Source organism: Stenella coeruleoalba (genome assembly GCF_951394435.1).
Source record: "Stenella coeruleoalba genome assembly, chromosome: 12".
NCBI lineage: Eukaryota > Metazoa > Chordata > Mammalia > Artiodactyla > Delphinidae > Stenella > Stenella coeruleoalba.
Window position 1 is genome coordinate 16640130 of NC_137158.1, and position 22890 is coordinate 16663019.

Here is a 22890-nt window from a genome sequence, read left to right on the forward strand (position 1 = left end):
AGGGGGTGCGGGTTTGATCCCTGATTGGGGAGCTAAGATCCCATATGCCTCTTGGCTAAAAAAAAAAAAAACAAACAAAAAAAACCAAAAACCTAAAACACAAACAGTATTGTAACAAATTCAATAAAGACTTTAAAGTGGTCCACATCAAAAAAAAAAATCTTAAAAGAAAAGAGTAAAAGGAGACCACTTGTTCTTTGCTCCCCACACTGCTTTCATACTGTTCTTCCAAAATAATCACGAAATTTCACTTCAGAAGAAAGGCGATGCTATTTATCATGCTGTTCCTCCACATTTGCATTATGTCTGGGTTCCATATTCTAGTACAGAGAAAACAGAGCCTCAGAGAAGGGTTTAGTAGGACAGTGACAGTTAGAGGAAAGGGAAGCAATGCCGGGAAGACCTGGCAGGCAGGAAAGGTGAAGCATCACCTCTCCAGTTACCTCTTCACAGGGAGCTGGCAAGAGACCCTTCCTGTTTGGCCAGTGCCTATACTTGGTCACAGAGGACATCTTCAGGCAGGCTGACTGGGGGGAGAAAGGGAGACGATATGGATCTGTCCAGTTTGCTCCTGCCACTTTTTAGCCAAGATGGCACTATGTGGAGGTAAATCCCTTGCATGCCAAGTTGGGTCACTGCGTTCCTTTGGCAGATTCTTGGGAATCCCTGTGGTGGCTTTTCCCCAAATGTAGAAGAGATGGAAGGAGCAGGCACGGAGTGGTAGCTTTGAAAAGACTGACTTCATGGGCCGCATGGATACATATACTGCATTAGTGATGTAAGTTGGGTAAACAGCTGGAGGTCTCAGAACCCGTAAGGATGAGAGACTCACAAGAGGCATGTATACAGTGCATTTCCACCTTGTGCATCCAATTCATTTCTCTCTCTGCACTGTTTTCTGTCATGAATCCTACCACCTTCCCAAACTATGGTTTAGCTGGTCCAAATGTCTTCTACCTGGACGATATGCTGGCAAGTCAAGCACAGCACCATATGTCTAAAATCAAATTCATGTAATACTTTTCTATCAAGACATTTCCCTTTCCTGATTTTCCCTATTTCTCTTCATGGAAACACTAACTTATAGTCATTCAGGTTGAAACTTCATTTACCTCTGATTCCATTCCACCTTCCTGGTCTAGGCAAGGTCCATTAAACATATCAGCAATTCCCCAGCAGTGTGACAAGGACACTTTAAGGCACAGATTACACATTCAGCAAGTGTTTGAATAAAATAAATGGGTGTCTTTGCTTTTCAGTTTGCTGTGGTATTTGTACAGAAAATGCTGTTTACTGATGGGGAAAGAGGAGAGGTAATAGAGAAATCAGTAAACCAGGTATGGTTTTGCAACAAACCAGCACATCCAACACAGTTAGAAGCTTTTGCTGGGAGGTTGGGAGGCTAGGTACTTCGGGTCTCCATTGTTTCCTGATATCATCATGCCATCACCAGTCACTGTGATTGGAACTATAGGCATATTTGGAAATGAACCAGAAGGACATAAAAAGGGTTTTTTCTTTCTTTCTTTCTTTCTTTTTTTTAAAGGTTACTAGGGGCTTCCCTGGGGCGCAGTGGTTGAGAGTCCGCCTGCCGATGCAGGGGACACGGGTTCGTGCCCCGGTCTGGGAGGATGTCACATGCCGCGGAGCGGCTGGGCCCATGAGCCATGGCCGCTGAGCCTGCGCGTCCGGAGCCTGTGCTCCGCAACGGGAGAGGACACAATGGTGAGAGCCCCAGGTACAACAACAACAAAAAAAAAGGTTACTAGATATATTACTTGTCATAATTAGATGCGCTTTTTAAAATATATATATATATATATATTACATCTTTATTGGAGTATAATTGCTTTACAATGGTGTGTTACTTTCTGCTTTATAACAAAGTGAATCAGTTATACATACGTTCCCATATCTCTTCCCTCTTGCGTCTCCCTCCCTCCCACCCTCCCTATCCCACCCCTCCAGGCGGTCACAAAGCACCAAGCTGATCTCCCTGTGCTACGCGGCTGCTTCCCACTAGCTATCTACCTTACGTTTGGTAGTGTATATATGTCCATGCCTCTCTCTCGCTTTGTCACAGCTTACCCTTCCCCCTCCTCATACCCTCAAGTCCATTCTCTAGTAGGACTGTGTCTTTATTCCTGTCTTACCCCTAGGTTCTTCATGACATTTTTCTTTTCTTAAATTCCATATATATGTGTTAGAATACGGTATTTGTCTTTCTCTTTCTGACTTACTTCACTCTGTATGACAGACTCCGGGTCCATCCACCTCATTACAAATAGCTCAATTTTCTTTCTTTTTATGGCTGAGTAATATTCCATTGTATATATGTGCCACATCTTCTTTATCCATTAATCCGATGATGGACACTTAGGTTGTTTCCATCTCCGGGCTATTGTAAGTAGAGCTGCAATGAACATTTTGGTACATGACTCTTTTTGAATTATGGTTTTCTCAGAGTATATGCCCAGTAGTGGGATTGCTGGGTCATATGGTAGTTCTATTCGCAGTTTTTTTTGTTTTTTTTTGTTTTTCTTTTCCATTATAGTTTATTACAAGATATTAAATATAGTTCCCCCTACTGTACAGTAAATCCTTATGTATTTTATATATAGTAGTGTGCATCTGTTAATTCCATACTCCCAATTTAAGGAATCATTTTCTCGATTCATTTTTGAATGAATGAATTCATTCATTCAATTTAAGAGTATACATTTCAATTTTAAAGATAAAATTTGATTTCAGTGTAATATTGCATAGAACTTACTGTATACATTGGTCCTTACAAAAACACTGCCCCTTAGAGAATCACACTGGGTTCACTGTTTACATTTTTTTAATTTATTTTATTTATTTTATTTTTTTTATTTTTTAAATATTTATTTATTTATTTGGCTGCGCCGGGTCTTAATTGTGGCACACAGGATCTTCATTGCCACATGGGGGATCTTCACTGTGGCATGCGAAATCTTTTTTTTTTTTTTTTTAACATCTTTATTGGGGTATAATTGCTTTACAATGGTGTGTTAGTTTCTGCTTTATAACAAAGTGAATCAGTCATACATAAACATATGTTCCCATATGTCTTCCCTGTTGCGTCTCCCTCCCTCCCACCCTCCCCATCCCACCCCTCCAGGCTGTCACAAAGCACCGAGCCAATATCCCTGTGCCATGCGGCTGCTTCCCACTAGCTATCTACCTTACTGCGTTTGTTAGTGTGTATATGCCCATGACTCTCTCTCGCCCTGTCACAGCTCACCCTTCCCCCTCCCCATAACCTCAAGTCCGTTCTCTAAGAGGTCTGCATCTTTATTGCTGCTTTACCCCTAGGTTCTTCATGACATTTTTTTCTTAAATTCCATATATATGTGTTAGCATACGGTATTTGTCTTTTTCTTTCTGACTTACTTCACTCTGTATGACAGACTCTAGGTCTATCCACCTCATTACAAATAGCTCAATTTCGTTTCTTTTTATGGCTGAGTAATATTCCATTGTATATATGTGCCACATCTTCTTTATCTATTCATCCGATGACAGGCACTTAGGTTGTTTCCATCTCCGGGCTATTGTAAATAGAGCTGCAATGAACATTTTGGTACATGACTCTTTTTGAATTTTGGTTTTCTCAGGGTATATGCCCAGTAGTGGGATTTCTGGGTCATATGGTAGTTCTATTTGTAGTTTTTTAAGGAACCTCCATACTGTTCTCCATAGTGGCTGAACCAATTCACATTCCCACCAGCAGTGCAAGAGTGTTCCCTTTTCTCCACACCCTCTCCAGCATTTATTGTTTCTAGATTTTTTGATGATGGCCATTCTGACTGGTGTGAGATGATATCTCATTGTAGTTTTGATTTGCATTTCTCTAATGATTAATGATGTTGAGCATTCTTTCATGTGTTTGTTGGCAGTCTGTATATCTTCTTTGGAGAAATGTCTATTTAGGTCTTCTGCCCATTTTTGGATTGGGTTGTTTGGTTTTTTGTTATTGAGCTGCATGAGCTGCTTATAAATTTTGGAGATTAATCCTTTGTCAGTTGCTTCATTTGCAAATATTTTCTCCCATTCTGAGAGCTGTCTTTTGGTCTTGTTTATGGTTACCTTTGCTGTGCAAAAGATTTGAAGTTTCATGAGGTCCCATTTGTTTATTTTTGTTTTTATTTCCATTTCTCTAGGAGGTGGGTCAAAAAGGATCTTGCAGTGATTTATGTCATAGAGTGTCCTGCCTATGTTTTCCTCTAAGAGTTTGATAGTTTCTGCCCTTATATTTAGGTCTATAATCATTTTGAGCTTATTTTGGTGTATGGTGTTAGGGAGTGATCAAATCTCATATTTTTACATGCACCTGTCCAGTTTTCCTAGCACCACTTATTGAAGAGGCTGTCCTTTCTCTACTGTACAATCCTGCCTCCTTTATCAAAGATAAGGTGACTGTATGTGCGTGGGTTTATCTCTGGGCTTTCTATCCTGTTCCATTGATCTTTCTGTTTTTGTGCCAGTACCGTACTGTCTTGATTACTGTAGCTTTGTAGTATAGTCTGAAGTCAGGGAGCCTGATTTCTCCAGCTCCGTTTTTCGTTCTCAAGATTGCTTTGGCTATTCGGGGTCTTTTGTGTTTCCATACAAATTGCAAAATTTTTTGTTCTAGTTCTGTGAAAAATGCCAGTGGTAGTTTGATAGGGTTTGCATTGAATCTGTAGATTGCTTTGGGTAGTAGAGTCATTTTCACAATGTTGATTGTTCCAATCCAAGAACATGGTATATCTCTCCATCTATTTGTATCATCTTTAATTTCTTTCATCAGTGTCTTATAATTTTCTGCATACAGGTCTTTTGTCTCCTTAGGTAGGTTTATTCCTAGATATTTTATTCTTTTTGTTGCAATGGTAAATGGGAGTGTTTTCTTGATTTCACTTTCAGATTTTTCATCATTAGTGTATAGGAATGCCAGAGATTTCTATGCATTAATTTTGTATCATGCTACTTTACCAAATTCATTGATTAGCTCTAGTAGTTTTCTGGTAGCATCTTTAGGATTCTCTATGTATAGTATCATGTCATCTGCAAACAGTGACAGCTTTACTTCTTCTTTTCCGATTTGGATTCCTTTTATTTCCTTTTCTTCTCTGATTGCTGTGGCTAAAACTTCCAAAACTATGGTGAATAAGAGTGGTGAGAGTGGGCAACCTTGTCTTGTTCCTGATCTTAGTGGAAATGCTTTCAGTTTTCCACCATTGAGGACGATGTTGGCTGTGCGTTTGTCACATATGGCCTTTATTATGCTGAGGAAAGTTCCCTCTATGCCTACTTTCTGCAGGGTTTTTGTCATAAATCGGTGTTGAATTTTGTCGAAAGCTTTCTCTGCATCTATTGAGATGATCATATGGTTTTTCTCCTTCAATTTGTTAATATGGTGTATCACGTTGATTGATATGCATATATTGAAGAATCCTTGCATTCCTGGAATAAACCCCAGTTGATCATGGTGTATGATCCGTTTAATGTGCTGTTGGATTCTGTTTGCTAGTATTTTTGTTGAGGATTTTTGCATGTATGTTCATCAGTGATATTGGCCTGTAGTTTTCTTTCTTTGTGACATCCTTGTCTGGGTTTGGTATCAGGGTGATGGTGGCCTCGTAGAATGAGTTTGGGAGTGTTCCTCCCTCTGCTATATTTTGGAAGAGTTTGAGAAGGATAGGTGTTAGTTCTTCTCTAAACATTTCATAGAATTCGCCTGTGAAGCCATCTGGTCCTGGGCTTTTGTTTGTTGGAAGATTTTTAATCACAGTTTCAATTTCAGTGCTTGTGATTGGTCTGTTCATATTTTCTATTTCTTCCTGATTCAGTCTTGGCAGGTTGTGCATTTCTAAGAATTTGTCCATTTCTTCCAGGTTGTCCATTTTATTGGCATAGAGTTGCTTGTAGTAATCTCTCATGATCTTTTGTATTTCTTCAGTGTCAGTTGTTACTTCTCCTTTTTCATTTCTAATTCTATTGATTTGAGTCTTCTTCCTGTTTTTCTTGATGAGCCTGGCTAATGGTTTATCAATTTTGTTTATCTTCTCAAAGAACCACCTTTTACTTTTATTGATCTTTGCTATTGTTTCCTTCTTTCTTTTTCATTTATTTCTGATCTGATTTTTACGATTTCTTTCCTTCTGCTAACTTTTGGGGTTTTTTTGTTCTTCTTTCTCTAATTGCTTTAGGTGCAAGGTTAGGTTGTTTGAGATGTTTCCTGTTTCATAAGGTAGGATTGTATTGCTGTAAACTTCCCTCTTAGAACTGCTTTTGCTGAATCCCATAGATTTTGGGTTGTCGTGTCTCCATTGTCATTTGTTTCTAGGTGTTTTTTGATTTGCTCTTTGATTTATTCAGTGATCACTTCGTTATTAAGTAGTGTATTGTTTAGCCTCCATGTGTTTGTATTTTTTACAGATCTTTTCCTGTAATTCATATCTAGTCTTATAACGTTGTGGTCAGAAAAGATACTTGATACAATTTCAATTTTCTTAAATTTACCAAGGCTTGATTTGTGACCCAAGATATGATCTATCCTGGATAATGTTTCATGAGCACTTGAGAAAAATGTGTATTCTGTTGTTTTTGGATGGAATGTCCTATAAATATCAATTAAGTCCTTCTTGTTTAATGTATCAAAGCTTGTGTCTCCTTATTTATTTTCATTTTGGAAGATCTGTCCATTGGAGAAAGTGGGGTGTTAAAGTCCCCTACTATGAATGTGTTACTGTTGATTTCCCCTTTTATGGCTGTTAGTATTTGCCTTATGTATTGAGGTGCTCTATGTTGGGTGCATAAATATTTACAATTGTTATATCTTCTTCTTGGATCGATCCCTTGATCATTATGTAGTGTCCTTCTTTGTCTCTTCTAATAGTCTTTATTTTAAAGTCTATTTTGTCTGATATGAGAATTGCTACTCCAGCTTTCTTTTCGTTTCCATTTGTGTAAAATATCTTTTTCCATCCCCTCACTTTCAGTCTGTATGTGTCTCTAGGTCTGAAGTGGGTCTCTTGTAGACAGCAAATATATGGGTCTTGTTTTTGTATCCATTCAGCCAATCTGTGTCTTTTGGTGGGAGCATTTAATCCATTTACATTTAAGGTATTTATCGGTATGTATGTTCCTATTCCGATTTTCTTAATTGTTTTGGGTTCGTTATTGTAGGTCTTTTCCTTCTCTTGTGTTTCTTGCTTAGAGAAGTTCGTTTAGCAGTTGTTTTAAAGTTGGTTTGGTGGTGCTGAACTCTCTCAGCTTTTGCTTGTCTGTAAAGGTTTTAATTTCTCCATCAAATCTGAATGAGATCCTTGCTGGGTAGAGTAATCCTTGTTGCAGGTTTTTCTCCTTCATCACTTTAAATATGTCCTGCCAGTCCCTTCTGGCTTGCAGAGTTTCTGCTGAAAGATCAGTTGTTAACCTTATGGGGATTCCCTTGTGTGTTATTTGTTGTTTTTCCCTTGCTGCTTTTAATATGTTTTCTTTGTACTTAATTTTTGACAGTTTGATTAATATGTGTCTTGGCGTGTTTCTCCTTGGATTTATCCTGTGTGGATCTCTCTGTGCTTCCTGGACTTGACTATTTCCTTTCCCATATTAGGGAAGTTTTCAACTATAATCTCTTCAAATATTTTCTCAGTCCCTTTTTTTTCTCTTCTTCTTCTGGGACCCCTATAATTCGAATGTTGGTGCATTTAATGTTGTCCCAGAGGTCTCTGAGACTGTCCTTAGTTCTTTTCATTCTTTTTTCTTTATTCTGCTCTGCAGTAGTTATTTCCACTATTTTATCTTCCAGGTCACTTATCCGTTCTTCTGCCTCAGTTATTCTGCTATTCTGATCCCTTCTAGAGAATTTTTAATTTCATTTATTGTGTTGTTCATCGTTTTTTGTTTCCTCTTTAGTTCTTCTAGGTCCTTGTTAAGTGTTTCTTGCATTTTGTCTATTCTATTTCCAAAATTTTGGATCATCTTTACTATCATTATTCTGAATTCTTTTTCAGGTAGACTTCTTATTTCCTCTTCATTTGTTAGGTCTGGTGGGTTTTTATCTTGCTCCTTCATGTGCGGTATGTTTTTCTGTCTTCCCATTTTGCTTATCTTACTGTGTTTGGGGTTTCCTTTTGCAGGCTGCAGGTTCGTAGTTCCCATTGTTTTTGATGTCTGTCCCCAGTGGCTAAAGTTGGTTCAGTGGGTTGTGTAGGCTTACTGGTGGAGGGGACTAGTGCCTGTGTTCTGGTGGATGAGGCTGGATCTTGTCTTTGTGGTGGGCAGGTCCACGTCTGGTGGTGTGTTTTGGGGTGTCTGTGGACTTATTATGATTTTAGGCAGCCTCTCTGCTAATGGGTGGGGTTGTGTTCCTGTCTTGCTAGTTGTTTGGCATAGGATGTCCAGCACTGTAGCTTGCTGTTCATTGAGTGAAGCTGGGTGCTGGTGTTGAGATGGAGATCTCTGGGAGATTTTCGCCGTTTGATATTACATGGAGCTGGGAGGTCTCTTGTGGACCAGTGTCCTGAAGTTGGCTCTCCCTCCTCAGAAGCAGAGCACTGACTCCTGGGTACAGCACCAAGAGCCTTTCATCCACATGGCTCAGAATAAAAGGGAGAAAAAGTAGAGAGAAAGAGTTAGTAGAAGTAGAAAGACAGAAATAAAGAAAGAAAGAAAGAAAGGAGGGAGGGAGGAAGAAAGGAGGGAAGGAAGGGAAAAAAGAAAGGAGATAGAGTAAAATAAAATAAAGTAAGATAAAATATAATAAAGTTATTAAAATAAAAATATAATTATTAAGAGAAAAAAGAAAAAAATTAAAAAAACAAAAATAAAACGGACGCATAGAACCCTAGGACAAATGGTGGAAGCAAAGCTATACAGACAAAATCTCACACAGAAGCATACACATACACACTCACAAAAAGAGGAAAAGGGGAAAAAATCATAAATCTTGCTCTCGAAGTCCACCTCCTTAATTTGGGATGATTGGTTGTCTATTCATGTATTCCACAGATGCAGGTACATCAAGTTGATTGTGTAGCTTTAATCTGCTGCTTCTGCGGCTGCTGGGAGAGATTTCCCTTTGTCTTCTTTGTTAGCACAGCTCCCGGGGCTCAGGTTTGGATTTGGCCCCACCTGTGATTGTAGGTCGCCTGAGGGCGTCTGTTCTTCACTCAGACAGGACGAGGTTAAAGGAGCCGCTGATTCAGAGGCTCTGGCTCACTCAGGCCGGGGGTGGGAGGGGCACGGCGTGAGGGGCGGGCCTGCGGCAGCAGACGCCGGCATGACGTTGCACCAGCCTGAGGCGCGCCGTGTGTTCTCCCGGAAGAGTTTACCCTGGATCCCGGGACCCTGGCCGTGGTAGGCTGCACAGGCTCCCCGGAAGGGAGTTGTGGATAGTGACCTGTGCTCGCACACAGGCTTCTTGGTGGCGGCAGCAGCAGCCTTAGCGTCTCATGCCCGTCTCTGGGGTCCGCGCTTTTAGCCGCGGCTCGCGCCCGTCTCTGGAGCTCCTTTAAGCAGCGCTCTGAATCCCCTCTCCTCGCGCACCAGGAAACAAAGAGGTAAGAAAAAGTCTCTTGCCACTTCGGCAGGTCCAGACTTTTCCCCGGACTCCCTCCCGGCTAGCCGCGGTGCACTAACCCCTTGCAGGTTGTGTTCACGCCGCCAACCCCAGTCCTCTCCCGTCGCTCCGACCGAAGCCCGAGACTCAGCTCCCAGCCCCGCCCGCGCCAGCGGGTGAGCAGAGAAGCCTCTCGGGCTGGTGAGTGCCGGTCGGCAGCGATCCTCTGTGCGGGAATCTCCCCGCTTTGCGCTCCGCAGCCCTGTGGCTGTGCTCTCCTCCGCGGCTCCGAAGCTTTCTGCCTCCGCCACCCGCAGTCTCCGCCCGCGAAGGGGCTTCTAGTGTGTAGAAACCTTTCCTCCTTCACAGCTCCCTCCCACTGGTGCGGGTCCCGTCCCTATTCTTTTGTCTCTGTTTATTCTTTTTTCTTTTGCCCTATCCACGTACGTGGGGGGTTTCTTGCCTTTGGGAGGTCTGAGGTCTTCTGCCAGCGTTCAGTAGGTGTTCTGTAGGAGTTGTTCCATGTGTAGATATATTTCTGGTGTATCTGTGGGGAGGAAGGTGATCTCCGCGTCGTACTCTTCCGCCATCTTCCCGGAGGCCAATTAGATGCTTTTGATAGATGAATCTCAAAGGTTCTTGACTTGATGACCTCGGACCTTCAGTCCAGTGCTGAGGTCTTGCAAAATTTCTTAAGTTTTGCTGGGTAATTTCTGCTTTCTCTAATAAAGCAGGAGACAAGTTCTAGGAGGAAGTCAAGTATGTTTCTAACAAGGCTCATCTTGTTCTCTTCTTTACATATATTATTAATTAAGAAATTTTGGAAGATTGGAGGAATAGGATGTGTAGGCATCTGGAATTTTATGAGAAAGAGCTTGTCAGATTTGGGAGTTTGGCAGTTTGGGACATGTTGACAAAAATGGTGAGTGAAAGCTGTCTTCTTGAAAATAGTAAAAAGGGCTCTCCGTTCCTACTGTCAAAACCTGCTTATCAGGGACCCAGTCTGAGGGAGTCACCATTCCTTCATATCGTTGCTCAATTTCCCCTCTATAGATAACTCCCTTTAGTAAAAAAGAAAATTAGAATCCAGAAGTGATATTTTGCCAGCAGCATCTCTAATGGCCTTTTCATCTCCCTGATGGACTCACTGTAGCTATGGAAATTCTAATTTCCTGTCTTGGGTCAGCTTCAGAAATGTGCTAACTTATGTGCTTCAAATGGACTTATCAACTAATGAACCAAGAAATGATTTCTTTCTTTTTTTTTTGGCCGTGTTTAAATATTTCTTGCTCAAACTTTAAAGATCAGGGCATTTGAGGGTCAGATTTGCTCTCTAATTTTTCTATGCAGTGTATTCACTTCCCATTAAAATCTAATATTTTTCTGTCTAGAAGGCGTTAGTCTTCTGATTTCTCACGGACGTTGTACTTTGCATGAGCATTACCTCACCCAAATGTATGTTCCCAGTGATCCTGTAATCAAGTGGACTTGAGGTCTTCATTTTTTCCTTTTGTAGTGAGATGCTTAACTGGTTACTTATGCAGGGCTTGTCAGTAAAATTAGGGGGGAATAAAGGGAATAGTAAATCATGTGGCAGTTGTAGACCTTAGACCTGAGTACAGCCATTCCAGCAACATCTGAAGCTGAGATTTTAGGGTAAGCCAAGTAGTTTCTTCAGAATCAAAATGAAAGCAGTTGGATTCCATTTATTCAACACTTGAGTCAAGTTCATGAACTCTACAGTTCCAAAGGTAACTGTGCCATGGATTTTGCTCTCAGGGATGCTAAGACATGCCCATGATTTATCTGTCTGTTCAACAAACACTTCCTAAGCATGTTTTGTCTCCTGAGGTAGTCTCTGGAGTTGCAGTGGTACATGGCACGTATCCCTGCAAATGCTGAGTATAAGCCCTGGTATAAAGTAATAGGCTGTGAATGAGGAGCAGATAATGAGTAGTGGGTATTCACAAGATACAGTAGCTTCGTGCATGTGCACGGGGATTAGCCTTCATGAAGAAGGCAGCATTTGCTATGGGCCTTGAATGATGGGCAGGAAATATAAGGATGCTAGGAAAGATTGTCGCCTAAGGAGGAAACATGAAACATCCTAGCTGAGGACTCCTCGAACTCTCATGTTCTCTATTTGTATGATTCCAAGTGCAAGTGATCCAATATGACTCCTGAGAATTGTGGAGAACTGAGATCAGTGGTGTAGGTTCTGCCCTCAGAAGAACCTTAGAGAAGATCAGCCCCCACGAGAGTCTAAGTCATAAGGTACCATGTCATGTTTGGCGATGTTTTCTCAACAAAATTTCTACCCACTCACCAGTTAAATACTCGTGGACTTACATTCTGTGTTCAGAGGCTTGAGAAAAACTCTGGAAGCCTTTTACAGCGAACTGGATAAAATGAAAGCTACTTTTTACTGCACATATTGTATAGGAAGCAGGTTAGTCTCCATTATCAGAAAGTTCTGAGAGAGAATCTGAAATGGGACACCTAACTCAGCAGCTGACAATGATATTTTTTGTTGATGTTTTCCATTTGCCTTCAATTCTGTTTTCAGCTGCCCTAATTTACTCTCTAGGTACTTTAATCAACTAGGATACAAAGTGACCTATAGTTCCCTAATTCAAATGCATCACTTTGTGCAGAGTTAAATTTGAATCAGCATTGCTTCCCCAGCTAGACTGTCCCTTCCTTGAGGCCAATACATGTTACCTAATTTTTTTTTTTAATAGAACCATACAGTTCTATGTAGGTAGGGAGAGCACAAATGTTGGCTGACATTGAGCAGAGGTAGCACAGATCTGAAGGTTTTTCTCTAAAGGCTCAAATTTCAGAGAATAGGTTCAGAGAATAAATGCTCCCCCAGGGCTCAGACAAAAGAGGTAGTTTATGTATTTCTTTTTCCTCTTATTTTCAGTTAGGCCAATGGGAATCTGCCAGGAGGAACTGACAAATCCTGCTTAGTCTTTCCCAGTGTCTCTTTTGAGGATCCTGATTAATTTGTGTACTTGAGACAGTATAGAAATCAAGGATACATTAATCCTGCAATGAATGGATACCTTTCTTCTTATCCTTGGCTCTCCATACAAAATTACCACCACCTTGTTGAATTTGGAAGTTTATTGCTTTACTGTTTCATATTATAAAAAATCTAAATGGCATAACGTAATACAATTGAAATCTTTATATACTTTAAAATGTATTTTGATCATTTTTCTTTTTTTAATTGAAGTGTATTTGACATACAATACTCATTTCAGGCATACCACATGATGGCTTGACATTTATTTACATTAGGAAATGATTTCCAGGATAAGTCTAGTAAACATTGGTCACCACACAAAGTTACTTTAATATTGTTGACTGTATTTCCTATGCTGTACATTACTTCCATGCCTTATTTATTATATGACAGGAGTTTGCACCCCTTAATCACCTTCATGTATTTAGTCCAACCCTTACCCCCTTTCCCCTCTGGCAAGCACCAGTTTGTTCTCTGTATCTGTGAATCAGTTCTGTTTTGTTGTGTTTATTCATTTGTTTTGTTTTTTAGATTCCACACATAAGTGAGATCATACCATGTTTGTCTTTCTCTGTCTTACTTATTTAATGTAGCATAATTCCCTCTAGATCCATCCATGTTGTTGCGAATGGCAAGATTTTATTCTTTTTTTTTGTAGCTGAGTAATATTCCATTGTGTGTGTGTATGTGTGTGTGTGTGCATGTGTGTGTGTATCTCACACCTTCTTTTTACATCGTCTATTGATGGGAACTTAGGCTGCTTCCATATCTTGGCTATTGTAAATAATGTTGTGATGAACATAGGGGTACATTTCCTTTTGAATTAGTGTTCTTGTTTTCTCTGGGAAAATACTCAGAAGGGAATTGTTGGATCATATGATAGTTTTATTTTTAATTTTTTGAGGAACTTCCATACCATTTTCTGTAGTGGCTGTACCAATTTACATTCCCATCGACAGTGTATGAGGATTCCTTTTTCTCCATAGCCTCACCACACTTGTTATTTGTTGTCTTTTTGATAACAGCCATTCTGACATGTGTGAGGTGATAACTCCTTATGGTTTTAATTTGCATTTTGCTGATAACTAGTGATATTGAGCATCTTTTCATGTGTCTGTGTTATCTTTTCATGTGTCTTTGGAAAAATGTTTATTCAGGTCTTCTGCCCATTTTTAAATTGGATTGTTTGTTTTACTGATATTAAATTGTATCAGTTCTTGTATATTTTGGATATTAACCCCTTATTGGATATATCATTTGAAAATATTTTTTCCCATTCAGTAGGCTGTCTTTTCTTTTTATTGATAGTTTCCCTCGCTGTGCAAAGGCTGTTTAGTTTGATGTAGTCACATTTGTTTATTTTTGCTCTGTTTCCCTTGCCTGAGGAGACAGATCCAAAAAGATATTGCTAAGATTAATGACAAAGACTTTACTGCCTGTGTTTTCTTCTAGGGGTTATATGGTTTCAGGTCGCACATTTAAGTCTTTAATCCATTTTGAATTTATCTTTGTATATGGTGTGAGAAAGTAGTCTAGTTTCTTTTGCCTGTATCTGTCTGGGTTTCCCTAACACCATTTATTGAAGAGGCTCTCTTTTCCCCATTTTATATTCTTGCCTCCTTTGTCATAGACTAATTGACAGTATAAGCATGGAGAGCTTATTTCTTTTTTTTTTTTCAGTATTTGTCGTGAATTTATTTTTATGATAAAGGATGTAAACTATGACATATAGACTTAGCTCAAATTCTGACTGACTGGATGCCCATGCCCTCGTACTGAAGGTTCCCGTCAAAGATTACATGACTTACGCAGAGGCAGATAAAAATTGCTAGTACATTTTAAAGTTTTCTCACTATAAAAGTTAAAATGAAAATGGTTTTCAAGCAGAGAGCTTATTTCTAAGCTCTCTATTCTCTTCCATTAATCAATGGGTCTGTTTTTGTGCCAGTACCGTACTGTTTTGATCACTATAAATTTGTAGTATAGTTTGAAGTCAGGACGTGTGATAACTCCAGTTTTGTTCTTCTTTCTCAAGTTTGCTTAGGTATTTCGAGGCTTGTTTCCACCCAAATTTTAGAAGTCTTTGTTCTAGCTATGTGAAAAACGCCATTGGTATTTTGACAGGGATTACATTGAATTTGTAGATTGCTTTGGGTAGTATGGACATTTTAAAAATATTAATTCTTCCAATCCATGAGCACAGTATATCTTTCCATTTATTTGTATTGTCCTCAGTTTCTTTCATCAATGTCATAGTTCTCAAAGTACAGGTCTTTCACCTCTTCGGTTAAATTTATTCCTAGACATTTAATTCTTTTTGATATAATTGAAAATGGGATTGTTTTCTTAATTTCACTTTCTTCTAGTTTGTTATTAATGTATAGAAATACAACAGATTTCTGTACATTAATTTTGTATACTGAAGCTTTACTGAATTATTTCTAATAGGTTTTTTCTTGTGGAATCTTTAGGGTTTTCTATATATAGTATCATGTCATCTGCAAGTATGACAGTTTTACTTCTTCCTTTCCAATTTGGATGACTTTTATCTCTTTTTCTTCTCTAATTACTATGGCTAGGACTTCCAATACTGTATTGAATAAAAGTGGTGAGAGTGGGCATGCATGTCTTGTTCTTATCTTAGAGAAAAAGCTTTCAGCTTTTCTCCATTGAGTATGGTGTTACATGTGGGTTTGTCATATATGGCCTTTATCATGAAAAGGCATGTTCCCTGTATACCCACTTTGTTGAGAATTTTTATTATAAATGGATGTTGGATTTTGTCTAGTGCTTTTTTCTGTATCTATTGAGGTGTTCAGACAATCTTTATCTTTCGTCTTGTTAATATGGTATATCACACTGACTGATTTGTGGATATTGAACCATCCTTGCATCTCTGGGATAAATCTCACTTGACCATGGTGTATGACCCTTTTAATGTTTTGTTTTATTTAGTTTGCTAATATTTTGTTGACAGTTTTTCATCTGTATTCATCATGGTTATTGGCCTGTAATTATCTTTCTTCTTAGTGTCTTTGTCTGGTTTTGGTATTAGGGTAATGCTGGCCTTATAGAACAAACTTGGGAGTGTTCCTTCTTCAATTTTTCAAAATAGTTTTGGGAGGATAAGTATTAATTCTTCTTTAAATGTTTGGTAGAATTCACTTGATTATTGGTAGATTTTTGATTACTGATTTAATTTCACTGCTAGTAATTTGTCTGTTCAGATTTCTTGATTCAATCTTGGAAGGTTGTATGTTTCTAGGAATTTATCCATTTCTTCTAGTTTGTCTAATTTGTTGGCATATACTTGTCCATAGTAACCTCTTAAGATCCTGTATATTTCTGTGGTGTCAGTTATAACTTCTCTTTTTTCATTTCTGACTTTATTGATTTAGACCCTCTCTCTATTTATCTTACTTGAGATTCATTAACCTTCCTATAGCTATTAACTAATTATTAGTTGTGTAAATTTCTTACCTGTTATCCTTTCAGATGTTTCTTGCGTTTAATTTTCTTTCTCCTTTTCCGTTTATACGTAGATAGATGTTGGATCTTCTTACTTTGTGCCCCATGTCTCTTAGCCACATTATCATATTTTACATTTGTTTATATGTGCTACATTCTAGAAAGTTTCAGATAAACATTCTAGTAAATTAACTTCATTTTTGTCTATGTTATACATTGAGGATTTTATATAAACTGTTATAGTTTCTATTTCTAAAGAAATTTTGTTTTTATTTTTCAAGATAAGCCCTTCCACTTTTAATAATCTCTTTTGTTCAAGTCATAAATAAACCCCACATTTTAATGCTTTAAATATTAAACATATTTATATTATATTTTAAAATAGATGGTTCTAGTACCTGAGGCCTTTATGGGTCTCAGTAATCTTGTATTGGGTGGAATTGTGTCCCCTCCCCGCAAAATTCATGTGCTTCCTGGAAACTCAGAATGTGACCTTATTTGGAAATAAGGTCTTTGCAGATGTAATTACTTGAGATGAAGTCATCCTGGAGTAGGGTGGACTCTAAATACAATGTGACTAGTGTCCTTATTAGAAGAGAAGAGACAAAGAGACACCTGCAAAGAGAGAAGAATATGTGAAGACAGACACACAGGATGCACTTACAAGCCAAGGAAAGCTAAGGATTTCTAGCAACCACCAGAAGCTAGAAGAGAGTCATGGAACAGACCCTCCCCACGAGCCTGGAGAGAGACAGGACCCTACAGACTCCATGATTCAGACTTGTAGCCGCCAGAACTGTGAAAGAAAAAATTACTGTTATTTGAAGCTGCCAGGTTTGTGATACTTTGTTACAGCAGCCCTAGGAACCGAACACAAATCTCATGTGTAAAATGGATAGTATCAACCCACTCAAAGATACAGTGTGAGCCTTGAATGAGATCGTGTACATAAAGTACTTTGCCTTGTATGGTCCAGAATAAGCGCTCGCTAAATGATATCTTTTTGGATTGGAGTTTCCAACAGCACTTCTCTGTGCCAGTCTTGGATCTCTTTCTTTAGCATGCACACATGCATGCATATACAAAACACACACATCCAATATCTGCATATACACATCATACGTATTCACATAGGGCTGATTCTAATTCTCCTCACTCAGACCTCATTCCAGTCTTCCCATATGATCCCAGCTATGAACCTCTTAAGGGTTTCCCATATTTTTTAAAACTGCATACATCTGAGAGTTTCTCCATTTCAAATCCGATTTCACAGAATGGAACATCAAATATCTTCCTTCAAATAAGAGAAAGAGTACACTTTTCATATTAAAGATCCAGAAATAGTGAGCTGTGCTCGAGGGAGAAACATCCATCAATAGTTAGTGCCTTCTCAGTTATTTTTCATTAGTCAGAAAGATCTTGCACAAACCCCCTTTTTTTTTTCTCAGAATAAAAAAAAAGTACAGTGGTTTACATTGTGGTACTGCTCACTTAGGACCAGGCTGAAAGCAGCAATCTCACTTCATGTCAGGAGTTTAACCAGTAGTTTAGCTTGGCCAGTTGAGGCAAAACCTTGAAGTGAGGCATAGAATACTATGAGAAATTTTATATTTAATCTTCTGAGTCCCAAAATATTAAAGTTTCTGTGAATTAGAATTAAAGTGTGAAATTCTAACATGAATAAAGAGAAGGAATGGACGTTTGGATCAAGTGATGTTACTTTTAGAGAGTCACTTTTGCCTTCCTGTTGTTTCCTTGTGGCTTTTAATGGGTAAAGCAATGACAGAAACGTTGTATGCTGTCATGGGATGCGACACTTCTACATGTCCCACCTCTTCAAATATGTTTTGATGCCTTGAAGATAACCTTAGGTGTAGTGTACGGGCTTCCCTGGTGGCGCAGTGGTTGAGAGTCCGCCTGCCAATGCAGGGGACATGGGTTCCTGCCCCGGTCCGGGAAGATCTCACATGCCGCGGAGCAGCTGGGCCCGTGAACCATGGCCGCTGAGCCTGCGCGTCCGGAGCCTGTGCTCCGCAACGGGAGAGGCCACAACAGTGAGAGGCCCGCGTACCGCAAAAAAAAAAAAAAAAAAAGAATAAAGAATAAAGTCATGGGTTGGGTAATAGTGTCTTAATTTAAAGATAGATTGTTTAACTCTAGACTGACATCAAATAGGGAAAGGACTAGAACCATCCTGTAAATGATGTATTCCATATCAAGAGAAGATTCTTTTCCTTTCCTTTAAGGGCTCAATTCATGATGTGATCATATAGTGTAGCTATGTACTATAGTTCAATTTACACAGTGATATCACTTTATGTAATGAGGTTAATCAAGAAAAAATGCTTCAGTCATACTTCAGAGAATCAGATCAACTAATATTCATGAAGAATCTTTCAAAAGATAGTGGCAGAAAAGACTCTTGTAAATGTATAAGATTCTTGGAAATTCATTCATTCATGAATTTATTAAAAATATTCATATGTTTATTCAGAAATATTTCATATTGATAGCAGAACTGATACTAGGTGCAGGAATACAGTTTGGAGAAGAGGTAATATTACAAATTGAGTAAGTAAAATATACAGTGTGTTACATCATGATGAGTACTTTGGAGGAAAATAAATTTGAGGTGGGAAATGGAGAGTCAAGTAGTGTGTTGAGATTTTTGGAAGGATGGTCAGGGAAGGCCTAAGAAGCTACCAAGAGAGCAAACACCTGAAGGAGGGGAGGACGTATTAAGTGCAGTTGAGGAGGAATTGGGATTTGCAAGTGTGAATTACTGGGGAGAAGCCTGAGTTGGAGATAACTGACATAAATATGTTTAGATAAACTTATTGAGAGTATTCTCTGTTTTTAAGAATCATATTTATTTACAGAAGATCCTGGAACAATATAAAATTTTCAGTTTATCCTGAAGCCCTCTCTCTACCAGCATCTGTTCTAGAACTGGTTCTAGTCATTTAATTGAGGGCGTTTACCACAGGCCACGTAGATGTATGGGCTTGTGTTGATCGTGTATGCTTGTGCTGTGGCTTGAGTTGCAGTCTGGATTTTGCAGTCTTGAAAACACTGTGCAGTGCTCTGGTCCATTCAAAATGTGAGGAACCTTAAGTAAGGAGCACTATTATACCTGGCTACTTCAGGCTCTCCATGTACAAAATTAAAAGATTAGGCTTTAAAAAGGAAACTTTAGATTCTCACATTCCCTGATTGTATGACATTTGCCTTGATTCCTAGGTGGAACATTTTAAATTGTGAACCTACTGCCAGCAGATTTCCCATAAGAATTTTCTTTGCTCTCATTAGAAATGGTTCTTCTTCATGTACTCTACTCAGAGGACTTCTCTCATTGAGAAAACTGATTTACAAATTTGACTATGGACTGAGGGAAACAAGGATGTTGAAATGACCTTAGAATATTTCATAAGGTGCTCGTGAGATTTTTCTGCCTTGTTGCTGACAATGTTTAAAGCAGAATTATTGCAAACTTAACCTATTTTTGGATCCTAGACATTCATTCATTTTAGAGGGATTTTAGACTTTGAGGTCTTGAAAATAAGTATTATCTTCTAGTTGATTTTAGTTTTTTTTTTTTTTTTTTTGCGGTACGCGGGCCTCTCACTGCTGTGGCCTCTCCCGTTGCGGAGCACAGGCTCCGGACGCACAGGCTCAGCGGCCATGGCTCACGGGCCCAGCCGCTCCACGGCATGTGGGACCTTCCCGGACTGGGGCACGAACCCCTTGTCCCCTGCATCGGCAGGCGGACTCTCAACCACTGCACCACCAGGGAAGCCCTTGATTTTAGTTTTTATCATCTAATGATGACTGTTGGAGCAGTCATCATTTTGTCAACTCCTTAAATTTCATTTGAAGACTGTACTCTTTGTGGTCTATTTTTCCTTTACCTCATCACTTCCAAGTCTGTTTCTCTGTCATTCAAAAGTAAGGATATGTACACTTGCTTAGCTTCAGAAGTATAGTTTGTTTTATTAGTCTCTGGTTATTGCTTCTCTTGGAAGTGTTATCATTGATAAATCAATTGAATGGTGAGATTCTTCTCTCTCTAAAAAGTAGTACATATCGCTGATTGAATCAGGTGAAGCAAAGTTTAGAAAAACATAAGTGACTCACTTCGTATCGTGGTGGCCAGCCACATGATTTAAAGCCTCTCAGGAAGTTTATAGCCCAGGAAGGGTGAGAACAAAAAAGATTAGTGAAAGCAGAAAGCTCATTTCACAGGTTGGCACATAGTGAATGCTCAGTAAGTAGTAGCTGAATGAAATAACACACTATGTACATTTTAGAAATCCGCTCTCTGATAAAAAGTGTCCAGGTGAACTTTAAAAAATTCTACATACTGCTTGTGACTCTATTGAATACATTTTGGTAGAAGGGTGTGATTGTAATTTATTCGAATCTTTGTGTTCATTTGTGGTGGCAGCCACAGGAACGTCTTTTCTCCAGAGTAAACTCCTGAGACGTGAAACAAGTCAGGTGGACTCATTTTACTCAAAACCCGGCAAATTGAGATGGAGAGGTGGAGACACTTCAGGTTTAAAGGCTATAAACCAATCTCTCTGTTGGGATTTTGCAACCGGAATAGGCTTAAAACTAGAGGAATAAGAGCATTGTAGAATCACTGTGTTGTGATCCCTACTCTTGAGGAGAAATAGAAGAAGTCCTTAAAAAGAGAATCCTCTGAGATGGAAAGGCACCATGAGATGATGATAATGATAATGACTATGATAGGACCTAGTATTTGCCAACTGCTTATTTGTTATGTGCCAGACATTAGATTAAGCACTCTCTATAGGTTATTTCATTTAATCTTCACAACAGATTTGTTAGGAAGTTACCATTGTTATTCTCTTTTCAATGAAATTTAGAAGTATAAAAAGCTTTTCCCATGGTCATATAGCAAGAAAGTGGTAGAGCTTAGATTACAATACATATAGTGTGATTACAGAACCTACATGCCTATCTACTACATTACAGTGAACTTTGTGATATAAGGAAGAGTCCCAGAAAACTAAAAAAAATAAAAGCAAGAATGGAATTAATTTATATGAATTAACACTTGCAATGGAGGTAACAAAGGCAAAATTGATAATGTTAAAAATCTGAATCAGTGATGTGGAGACTCGTTGAAACTATTACCACAAAACAAAAAGATAAAATATTAAGGGACATGATGATAGATGCAGAGGACAGAGAATGGAAATCCAGCCTGAGAATTATATGTACTTCTGAGGAGGTAGTCATGTTTGAGCGAGCGAGCGAGCGAGAGCGAAAGAGAGAGCGAGAGAGAGAGAGAGAGAGAGAGAGAGAGAGAGAGAGAGAGAGAGAGAGAGAGAGAGAGAAGGCATCATGAAAGATTTGCTTGAAGCAGACGCTTTTTTTTTTTTAAGTGTAAAAGCCCTAAGGGCTTGCTGAATTCCATGGGTGGGGGTTGTGGGGAGAAACAATGGAGGTAGACCTCTCCCAGCCTTGTAACATTTTGAGTTGACAAAGATTAAAAGAAAAAAATAAAGCTTCTACAGGCATCTTGATGTAAAACTCGGGCTGACATCAAAATTCACCACTCCAACAGTAAATATCAGAGAACTGTGTAACAATCTACAGTCATTCATGTGTGAAGGCAACAAAGAAACATTGTCAGATACTCATAGGCTCCAGAAACCCTCTTGAAAAGGTATTTGAAGACATACATTAACTCATCAATATAAGATTTTAAAAGGGATGATGTCATGAAGTTAATGAATAGGCATTTTTTCTCCCTTTTAGAAATCTATTCAAAGGAAATAAATCAATGCAGAAAATAATATACGTGAAAATATGTTCTCCACAATATTATGTTATAGTCAAAAACTGGAAATAATCAAAGTTTTCCTATTAGAAGACCATGAGATGTCATTCTGTCATTAAAATGATCAATAAAAAGGAATTAAATGATGTAGAAAAATCATTTCACTGTTTTCATTTTGTGTGATCTCAGTTAGGTAAGACAAATGCATTGTGCATTTTTCGGAGCGAAATAGTTCATTTTATTTATGTCTGGGGAGAGAGGAGGATAGGTGTTTGTCTGGTTTGTCATATATTTCCCATTCTTTACAAACATTTTGCAATAAACATATAAGAATTTGGCAACAATGGAAAAATAGTAGGGACTGAAACCTTCAAACTTAATTTGGGGTTAATTTTAGGCAACTAGACATCTGTAGATTGTCCAGGATGGTCATAGCATTGAAACTGCTTGGATCATCCTGTAAAAGTATAAGTACTATAGGGGTGCCACAGGCCACAGGTCACATGCCTGAGTGGTCTTGGGAGTCAAGTTAGCTTTGGCCACTAAGCTTGGAGGAAAGTGTTCTTCTTTTGGAATATTTGCTATTCTCCCCTTCCATGCTTCATTTTTTTCTTCTTCTAACTGAATTGGAACTTTCTCTGTAGTTTCTTTCAACCTTGCAATTTCTTCAAACCATTTGGGTGCTAACATCTCAAATAACAGAAAGATCCCCAATAGTTAACTTCAGAGTAACTTTCTCAAAGGTAATTTCTCCGAAGCCATCAGAATTGCTCTCCTTGCAGCAGAAATCTTTCCTTTCGGTGATATTTACACAACATAAAATTTGCTGTTTTATGCAGAAGTATTTTTCAAATGGACCGGTTTTTATTCCTTTTCCTAAAATACTTATATAAAGAATTTATCATTTTAATAGAGTATGCCAGCATATCTGCTTTCCCCAGAAATGCTGAAAAGGATTTGTTAAAACGATGAATTGTCATTCCAATTCTACTTCATATCCCAAAGATTTGT

At 38.7% G+C, this 22890-nt stretch overlaps 1 long non-coding RNA gene across 2 annotated transcripts in view; it reads left to right on the forward strand.

Moving 5' to 3' along the window:
* Window positions 1–9359: 9359 nt before the first annotated feature.
* The window catches only part of LOC307195515, a 442270-nt gene continuing 428739 nt past the window's right edge, over window positions 9360–22890 (forward strand). For both annotated transcript variants that reach the window (XR_013830847.1, XR_013830848.1), the window contains exon 1: window positions 9360–9572. This is a non-coding gene — a long non-coding RNA (uncharacterized lncRNA). The remainder of the gene's footprint in view (window positions 9573–22890) is intronic.